The sequence below is a fragment of the Pomacea canaliculata genome, linkage group LG5 (assembly GCF_003073045.1).
Source record: "Pomacea canaliculata isolate SZHN2017 linkage group LG5, ASM307304v1, whole genome shotgun sequence".
Lineage (NCBI taxonomy): Eukaryota > Metazoa > Mollusca > Gastropoda > Architaenioglossa > Ampullariidae > Pomacea > Pomacea canaliculata.
Window position 1 is genome coordinate 14,039,027 of NC_037594.1, and position 10,276 is coordinate 14,049,302.

The 10,276-nt window shown below is 38.2% G+C and overlaps 1 long non-coding RNA gene across 7 annotated transcripts; it reads left to right on the forward strand.

Moving 5' to 3' along the window:
- Positions 1–4,457: 4,457 nt before the first annotated feature.
- Positions 4,458–9,048, forward strand: LOC112564947. 7 transcript variants are annotated; one of them, XR_003099293.1, is made up of 6 exons: positions 4,469–4,502; positions 5,297–5,774; positions 6,382–6,457; positions 7,986–8,074; positions 8,489–8,627; positions 8,948–9,048. It is a non-coding gene; the product is annotated as an uncharacterized LOC112564947 (long non-coding RNA). The 7 variants fall into 7 exon arrangements; XR_003099294.1 differs by lacking the exon at positions 4,469–4,502 and having other exon boundaries at positions 4,542–5,436; positions 5,601–5,774; XR_003099295.1 differs by lacking the exon at positions 4,469–4,502 and having other exon boundaries at positions 4,542–5,436; positions 5,604–5,774.
- Positions 9,049–10,276: the final 1,228 nt, after the last annotated feature.

Sequence of the window (10,276 nt, forward strand, 5' to 3'; positions counted from 1 at the left end):
CAATTTTCTGGCTTTATATTTTCACCTTTGTTTTGTAACGTTATGTACATTTTGTTGATATACTACTACCACTACTAAATAATGCAAAGCTTGTCAAGCGCATACTCACACTCATAAGGAGCATGCTCTTAGCGCTTAAGATCAAGAACGAAACATGGACAGCATACGAGGGACAGGACAACAAACAAATATCACGTGAACTATAAAAAAATAAGACACTGTACTAACGAAGAATAAAATCAAATAAAGAAAACACAAAGAGGAACCAAAAGACACTGTTTTTGAGTAAGTCTGCTGTGTCGGTAGCTTTATTTCAAAAGTGTTAAATGATTTCGTTTCCTGGTGTCATTCCATTTCTCTCTGTCTTTCTCTTCCTGATTTTTCATCTCTCTCTCTCTTTTCTTTTTCAGTACTAATAATAAAGTAGAATTATTTTATAAGGATACTGGAGATATATATATATAAAGGCAACATTTTAGTTGATTTCCCTCCTCGTCCTAATTAAGCGATTGCAAAAAATATTGAAGACATTGTAATTCTGTATTTTGGTCTTTATGTCAGACTTTAAAAATATCTTTTTTAAATAAAGAAAAGAGGCTGTGGGGTATATTAAATCAACTCGCACAGTCAAGTAGAATCAACTGAGTCAAATATTATCATAGACATGTCTGTTATAAGAACAAGCGTGCAGATCACGTGCATGCGTAACTCTGAGTAACAGACAACGTGCAGTCAAGCTGAGTAACATGACTAGAGTAGTTCTCCTGCTTGAGTACCGTGACTAAACATGACTAAAGTAGTTCTGCTGCTTGAGTACCATGACTAACAAAAATTCTCCTGCTCATAAAGCTGTATTACAGGTCGATTGGTCAAGAGCAGAATATGTCAATCAATATATAATTAGAAATCTTTTAATTTTACCTACATAATTGTCTAGATAAGCCTTCATCTAAACATGACGAAAATTTTTTAAAAAGATATTTCAAGTAAAATATTCATGATTAAAATATTATTTGTAGTAAAGACTTTGTAAAACTTCCTTTCATAAATCACGGTCTGTTTAGATTAACTCAATGAAAAACCACATTTGCTACTGTGTAAGTCAATGGCATAATTTGTGAAGGGTTTTTTTTAACTCTTCTCCATGCATTTGAAATTATGTCTGAGTTTAAACACTCTTTTGTGTATGAGAGTGGGCTTAGATGATCTGGTGAACAGGTTGAAGAACGACCTGGCCCACCTGGCCTCCAGTCCTTCGCTGGAGGCTGAGTGCGAGTCTCTGTACAAGTCCTTTGCTGCCCTCCTCAGCCCACAGCCTGCACGCTGTAAGTACATATCATCTGTATTAGTTAATAACAACCACACAACAGCACACAGATGCGATGAAAGAGGGATGTTTGAGATATAAAGACGGCGCACATCATTGGAAGAGTAATTGTAACATTGTGGCTCATTCCAGAACTAATTCCAAAAAAAAACAACAACAAACAAACAAACAAAAAAAAAAAACAACCAACCTAAGCCTTAACACTTTTGTTATTGGAAAATCTTCGATGTATTCACACCTCTTATATCTTTTGCTAAAGCAGAGGACTGTTGCTATCCTGATAAATACTTGTTTCGTGTACAATAGTTTACTTTTTTTGTGCTTATTTAAATCTGAAAGGCGGAGTATACGAGTTCGTGTCCTTATGACCTATGACACCTGACCCTTGCACATAGTCGTGGCGTCACCCTAGAGCAGGGGTGGGCAATTAATTTTCCCAAGGGGCCGCATGAGAAATTGGGATGGTTTTAGAGGGCCGGACTAATATAGTTACTCAGTTTTACCCAATACTGTATATATAGTATATATACTGGCCGGGCGGGCCGGTCAGAGACAAGAGGCGGGCCGGAAGCGGCCCGCGGGCCGGCCTTTGCCCAGGTCTGCCCTAGAGCAACGGTCTGATATACGAAAACGCTTTTGGTTACTCTCGCTGTTTCTCTGTTGACATAAGTGCATCGACATACAAACAGTGAAAATGACCAAACAGCAGAAGGACTAGTGAAGGGTTTGACAGTTACATTTGTTCTCCTTCCGGAAAACTCTTGTACATGTAAAAAGTGCTCTTCGAGATATGCATGTAAACACAAACACAATGTTTTCTTTCTGATGAAAATGTTGAAATAGTAGTTCAGCAGTTCTACTTTTCTGTAACCATTTTGCTGCCATAATACCTTTACAAATGTTAAAAAATTTTCAAAACGTAAAGTAAAAACTACGTTATTTATTACTTTACTTATTGTATTATTATTATTATTATTATCATCATCATCATCATCATCATCATCATCATCATCATCATCATCATCATCATCATCACCATCATCATCATCATCATTATTATTATTATTATCCACACTACTAATTTTTGACACTTTTACCTAAAAACTTCTAATACAGTGGAACCTCGGTTAACGAACTTAATCCGTTCTGGAAAGTTGTTCGTTATCCGAAATGTTCGTTATCCGAAGCAATTTTTTCCATAAGAAATAAAGGAAATACATGTAATCGGTTCCCAGCCCCTGTTGACTCGCTAATATTTGAAAGTACAGGCTGTATAGGTATTTGTTTTAATGAGAACAGTTATAATGCAATATAAATGGAGTTAAATAAACATAAAAAAACATTAACGAAAGCATCTAAACATCAGAAAACTTGCCGTTTTCACGGCGTGGTTGGAAGCAGGTGTGGGGAGGAAGGGGTGGAATTACTGCTTTAATTATAAAATCGGGGGTGACTTTGCTTTTCTGTAGCTTTGAGGTTAAAGGTAAAAACTTGTCCAGTGTCTGTTGCTTCCTTTTTTGTAAAACTCTTGGGTAATACGTCATCACATCCGACAGACGCATGCCACCTTCATACTTTGAAATCATTTCCTTTTTCAATTCATTTGTTGGCCGCTTCCTTGTCATTACCTCACTACTATTAATTGCTCTTAATCTTCTTTGGAGCCATGATTGAGGATTATCTTATTAAAATAAAGCACAAAAATCACTAAATAAGAAGGATGCGCACAGATAAGGAACGACTGATCGTAACTGTGTCTCCAGCGCGAATGATGACCTGCTGGTCGGTCACGTGTGGTTCACGTGGCTGTTCGTTATCCGAAATTTTGTTCGCTATCCGAGACAAACCTTTAACAAAATTTTGTTCGTTAACCGAAATATTCGCTATCCGAGGCGTTCGCTAACCGAGGTTCCACTGTATTTTCATAATAAATGAACAAAATCAATGACTTCATCTGGAGTACTGGGAGAATAAAATTCTTCCAAGAAGTAATGATTTATATCATTGCCATGGAAGAGGTATTACAGATGGTAGAAATATTACCCGAAGTATGTCAAAAGCGAGTATTATTGTAATAAGTTTCTTTTGTTACAGCGTGACACAAGCACTGGGCGGACTTGGGACAGTCTTTTTAAAGTCTGTCTACATTATCTCAGTCTTGTTCAAATAAAAATCAGCTGAAAATGAGAAATACAAATGTGAAAAGAGTTTTGTTGGTTATTTGTACATTGCTTTGTGTGTACTGGTCCCATTAATCATCATTGATTGTGTGTTGTTCTCACAATTTGATAATAACAAGCATCAGTCACAACTTCCAAAGTTTCTAAGAAGTCAACAAAGAAAGTACTAGTACTAAATTAATTATATATCTATATGACGCGTTTAGAATGGGTGATATGAGCACTTTACAAATACCGTCCTGTCATACCAAAAGACAATAAGAAGGAAATAAAGATAGAAGGGTATCTCGCATCCCAGCATAACCCGCTGCTCCCTTATGCAATAAGCTGACAGCAACGTGACGTTGATACAGAGCGGATAATAAACAGTGAGACGATACTAGCAGATAAATAACACAAATCCCTAATGTAAAATTTACAAAACCACTTTACTATTCTGCTATAAATAATTAGACACAAACATCCGCTCTCTAACCTTAAATTAAAACCCTGCTTCTACAATCTATGCATCATCTTCTAACAAAAGACATCTTTCCGCCTGAACGCTCGTGACTGTCGTCGCTACAGTTCTGTCTCTCCAAAGTAAGAGATATATATATATATACATTGTAAGTACTAACTGTTTGTAAAAACTGCTTTTAACCATTATTTTTGTAAAGTTTAGGTACAGTCCTGTGATCAACGTCACTCCGTGACAATTCTGTCCTCAACACATAAGAGTGACCAAGACTCAGTTATTGTGTGATTTATGTAAAAAGTGCAGACACTTCCATCCAAATATAGATAAGGTGCGTTATCATTTTTTCCTCGAGTATTTTTTAGGTCATTCTGTACCCATGTTTGTTAAGATGACCAGCAAAAATAGACTTAGTCAAAAAAAGTGAGTCACACCCAGTAGGGACGTGCCTGATAGTCACGTTTCATATAAAAGGCAAGACTCCAGGTGTAGTCTTGTCTGCAGGTTTTGGAGACCCCAGTCCACTAATAAATCAAAGGTAAGGAAACAGTCTGAAGAAACTATTTCTCTTGTACTAATGTGATTTTTTTTCGCCGATTTAACATCACCATAGAAGAAAAAAACGGGCCAAGTGTGTTTACATCTTGGGATTAAACTGCGGAATCTTTGATGAAGTCAGTACACACATAAAACCACCATTATCGTTTACTATTTTGATTTATACGTCCCTTGACTAGTACTGGTCGTTGGAGAGAGAGCATGGATAAAGACATGGCAACAGACAATACCCGCAACTCACGTCCGTCTTGGTCAACAGGTGTACAGGACGACTAACTCACTCCTTGTATTTGTATACCCTTTAGTCCAACTTACTAATACCATGAATGACAGTCTTTGACAGAATGGCCGGCAAAAACAAATTAGGCTAATTGACAGGTAATAGAGTGCACTTTGAAGAACGCCTGCTGTCATGTGCTACCATTTGGACAAGCCACGTAGTGACATGCCTGTAGCATGAACCCGGAGGATAGCAACTTCGCCACCCGTGTAGTGCAGCTCTCTCCAGCCGACCCAGATGTCGGGTATGGATACAAAGCTCCATAAAGGATTGCGAGTGGGAATACATCGAGGGAGAACTTCATACACCTGGCCTGGAGAAAAATGTGGTCTCTAACACTTCGCTGCCCTATGTCCGAAAGATTTACAGTTTACCTGTTAAGAACACGAGCAGCTTGAACCGAACTTTATGTATCTGCTACAAAAGGTTTTTGGACAGACCAGAGATATTCAGATTCTGTTTGACCAGATATGCACTTTTAAATGTGTCTGCAGTTTTATGTTACCAGAAAAGTCCCCTGAAAAGAGCTTTATCAACTTTCATCTGATTGCTGATTCTGTGCACCTCCATGCAGGACCAAACGATTGAGGCTGACATGCGTTGTTTCGGCCATACGACTTCTCCACGCTACTTGGTGGGAATAAATGTAGATGATATGTAAGCTAGAACCATTATTTTATGAGTCTATTAGGTGTCGTGGATGTAAATGTGTTGTAGTATTGTTGGTTTGTTGTTGATGAATTTACCGGTGATGGTAGCTTAAGGGTCATAAACAGATGGTCATCCTAACTCTTTCAGCAGCGTTTCGCTTCAAGCGAGCATGAAAGTCTCAAGAGAACACGATACCCCTTCGGGCACAAGACGCAATCCTCCAACTCATCCACCTTCTTGCCCAGTGACAGCATGTTCTCAAAAAGTATAAACAGTAATGGTGGCATTTCCTGTTTGTTGTCCTTCTTCTCTTCCTCTCAGGTGACTTGTCCTTTGTAATCATTTCAGATGGAAGGTTTTACATAATAAGGGGTAGGTCTAGTGATTGCAAGGGGAGTAAAATCTCTCTGGCATAAATGGAAAGGCCGTCATCCTTAAGTTGTCCTGACCTGGGTACAGAAGAAATCTAATCAATGATTAACACCGCGATACTTAATTTGTTTCACTTGCACATTTGCCAGACGCTCACATCCACCACTATTACATCTTTAATTAACCAAAAAGACTATCACATGCTCCCGTAGGTCATCATGCATTGGCTCCCTGGACCTTGTTCATTGTCACACTCTTATTCTCCGGTTTATTCCCGGATGATGAGATCCTAGTTAAGTTGTCTAAAGGCAGCTTTGTCGTACAGTTTAATAAAATACTTTATTGTTATAGTTGTTAAGGAAGAAAAAAACTGAAGAAAACAAAGTAAGAATGAAAATATTTTAAAATGGTTACAAAAATGTAGAAAAGAGTTGGTCACCGACTTTTTAAAACTTAAGTCTCGATTTCAGGACATCTTATCTATATTTTTCTAAAGATCTAAATAAAAGTAGGGTATGCCAAAATACAAAAAAATTGTTATACTAAAATTTGTCAGTCACGACGTTTCCAGCCTGCCAGTGTGTGGATGTCTTCAAGCTTGACTACGTCCGTCGTCTGCCACAGCAGTAAAGGTAAGAGAAGATGAACAAAAGAAACTATTTGTACTCAGGGCTTCTGCTAAGGTTAAATTCTTTGGGGTCCCAGGGACCCCTTCTTCAGATTTTTATGGGGTCCTTGTTCTTCGCCCAGATTTGAAGGGGTCCCCATTGACGAAAATTGAAGGGGTCCTCCGAACATTTAATGCGTACTGTACGCAATTTTTTGCGTAAGCAGAAGCCCTGGTACTGTATTATATTTTGAACTATAAGGTTTTTTTAAAGATTGTGTACCCAATACAAGTGTATTACAAAGTGAAAGATAATATTAAGAGAATGCAATAATTAGGAAGTATGCTCATTTTGCATGCCAGAAAAACACAAATAATAAAATATTTACGTATAAAACCAGTGCACCTCGTTATCCTGATATATATATACACAGACGGAATCCATTCTCAATTTGCGTCAAGCACAAACTTTCCATCACGGTCATCTTCATATTCAGGATTCCACACCAAGTCTGGTTGATATTGAGTTGCAACTGCCTGAAGCAGGCGGTACAAAGGGGTCTAGTGTTGGAAACGAGTTATAAAGACCGAACTATTGGGAAAATATAGACTGTCCTATGATATCTCTTGGTTGTCACCTGTCCTAAACAGATGTGTTTGTGTCCTGGTTCAAACTATGTGGTTTACCTCGTATGCACTATAGACATGTTTGGTCTATAGGAGCACGGTCTGGGGACAAATTGTTTGCAGATTTCTCTGACTCTTGGTCCACGCCGCTCTTTGTGGTTTTGTTTATGACACAGCTCTTGAGGGTTTCATGCATACGACTGTGGCCAGGTGAGAGGGATTGCTTTCCACCTGTTTCTGTATTGGTTTTCATTTTGTGGCACAGACTGTCAGGTGTACATTCAACCGGTTGTCCTATCTATCTTTGCCATTTGGTCCTTGAGTCTGGCTCCAGGCATCTAGTTTTAATCAAGGAGCCCCTAACACATGGATAGATGCGACAGCTGTTTTAGGTGACAGTGAGCAGCTCCTGAAAATAACGACCAATACACTTCATCTCGTTTATAAGCCACTTCTGGCCACCACAGTTTTGACCACCTTCCAAGGTACACTGAAGGTCAGTCTTTGACAAGGTGACACTGATGTACCGCTGCTTTCAACTTACAAAGAGGTAAAGGAGATTGACCTACTGGTCAGTGTGTTATTGTATTGCATTGTAAGCACCCAGCCATTCATCCTTCCCCTTTGTGTCATCTTTCCCTTAATTTCAACTTATCAAATTCCTATCCTTCCTGGCCCATCACAAACATTCGTGAGAAAGTCAAATTTTCTTTCCTCCCATCTTCAGACTACCCTCATTGTATAGAGTTTGCACGAGGTGCCTTACCTTTCATAATTTGACACCCGTCTTTAGTTTAAATCAAACTACCTTCTGACACCTTCAGTATGTCAGGAAAATACCTGAGGAATAAAATTTGCTATTTTCTTCATAATGAGTGTGAAAAAGTTTTATTGAATTGGAAGTTTAATATCGTTAATATTACCAGGAATCTGAAGATGAAAATCTACATCGTGCTTATCCTGGCCCTTGTAGCCCTCACCAGTGCTAACGAGATAGACAAGCGACAATTAATCGGTAAGTATCGTTTGTTTGTAGCTCGAAAGACAGCAAAACCTTTTCATTGGGACATATAAAGTTTGTCGTTGTCATTGTCATTGTCATTGTCACTGTCACTGTCATTGTCATCGGCATTGTCATTGATCAATTACTTTAATGTATTTTGAAAACAAAAATATTAAAGCAGATTAAGCAGCATCATAAGACTGTTAATAACTATGGTGATATAGAGAAGAAGGAGAAAGTATGTTGGAGATGTGACACATTTTTGGTGATCAGCAAAATACAACATAAAGAATTCATCTTTAAGCTAAAAAAATAAGAAGGTCATACTTTTTTAAATATGTAAGGTTTAATATTATAATGTAAACTAAGATGCTAGAGTTTTTAAACGCTACAAAATGTTTGTAATTTACGAAAAATCTTTGACAGACATCTCAGGCTTGGCACATAAGATTGAAACTTACCTAGAGCAGCATGGTAAAGAACTTACGGGTGCGGCATGCACGGCGGCGTGCGATGTAATGACTGATGGCATTGCGATTTCTCTGTGTGGTGTAGCATGCTCACTGTGAGTAGATGATCAAATTAAACTTCTTAATAATAGCGGCACTTACATTTATCATTTATAAAGTCTGCACTCGGTTACATTAGTACAAGAATGGCTTTTGCTGCATTTTTTTTAAAATGTAAAGGTATTACCATCTTTGAATTAGAATTGGTCAGACTAATAGATGACCTTTCAACCGTCCGTACGTCTGAAGCAAAATTGAAACGCTGCAGATATTCAATGTATATAAGGTTTCAATACGAACTGAGCCAAAATCAGTAGAAAATGAAGTATTTGATCCTCATGATAAATGTTTAAAACCTCATTCCCGGATTTTACAGCCTTGGTGTTCACAAATGAGGAGATTCAGATTGCAGCCTCCGGTTTCAGTCAAAACATTCTCCCTGGAACCAAAGTGAAATAAATATTTGAAAGTAACAACTTTTTATTGTGTTCTTTTGTAATTTATTTGGAATGGAGATGCAATATTGTTATATACTATTATCTCGATACTGTGTCACGTCGTGTCAGGATCTTGCCGTGGTTGTGTCGTAGTGTGACAGTTGTGGTGTTAAAGGTGCTTTAAACGGGGTCTATCTGTTTGTGATAGTACTTTATTTTAGTGCAAATGAGTGCGAGTAAAAGGTCATCTGGGAGATTTTCTCTAAATACAGGAAAGACAATGTCCACACCAGCGACTGATCTTATCGTTCAATGTCAGAATAAATGCTCTTTTCTTGTAGCGGATTGTATTTTTTTCTAGGAGATTAATTCTCTAAGGTTGAAAGTTTGCCACAAATGGCAAAATATAAAGTTATATCCTCAGCTGGAGCTGCTAGTCATTGTGTTTACTTATCTGTATTTTCTCAACTAATAACTTTTTCTTTAAGCATCCCGATAATGTCTAGAAAACACACACACACATACGCACTATTTCAAGAAAGAGCTTAAAGAACGCATATTCAGAATATTTATAATTGATTATTGCCTTGCAAACATCTTCAACAAGTTCTACGTTAACCTGAAATACATGTTTACCTTGAGGCAATGTTTATATGGGGGATGGGGAAAATGTTAGAAAAGAACACATGATAAAGGAAAAGCAGAGAATAGGTGTGGGCAAACGTACTGTTGGTTATTATTTCATTTTAAATTAAAGCTGTTGTAATAACAGCAACCACAGCAAAAACAATAATAATAAAGGTTACTTATATAGCGTCATAGCTCTGCCTGGAAACCTGCCGGTCCCAAGCCCGGACGAAGGAGGAGGGTTGAGCTTGTGGCAAGCAAACCCATCCTGTAAAACAACTCCTGCTACAGAAACCGCATGTACAACACAATCACAACGAGAGCCTGTAAGGGACGATCCCTCTTCGGAAGGGCCTATGACGCTTGTTGGCGAAAGCCTTCGGGAAGTCATCTCACCGACCAATCTTCTCATTGCCAAGGACAAGCTTCAGGGTAGAGACCTGGAGTATTAGACCCTATAAAAGAAAGGGAAATCATATTAGGTAGCCCAGGAAATGAAGAACTATGACATCAAGCTCCTTGGCCTGTGTGAGACAAGGTGGAATGGCAACAATCAGACCAAACTTTCGTCATGGAAGACTATCATCATCTCTGGACATGTAGACTCTGACCATGATCACACACAAGGAGTAGCAGTACTG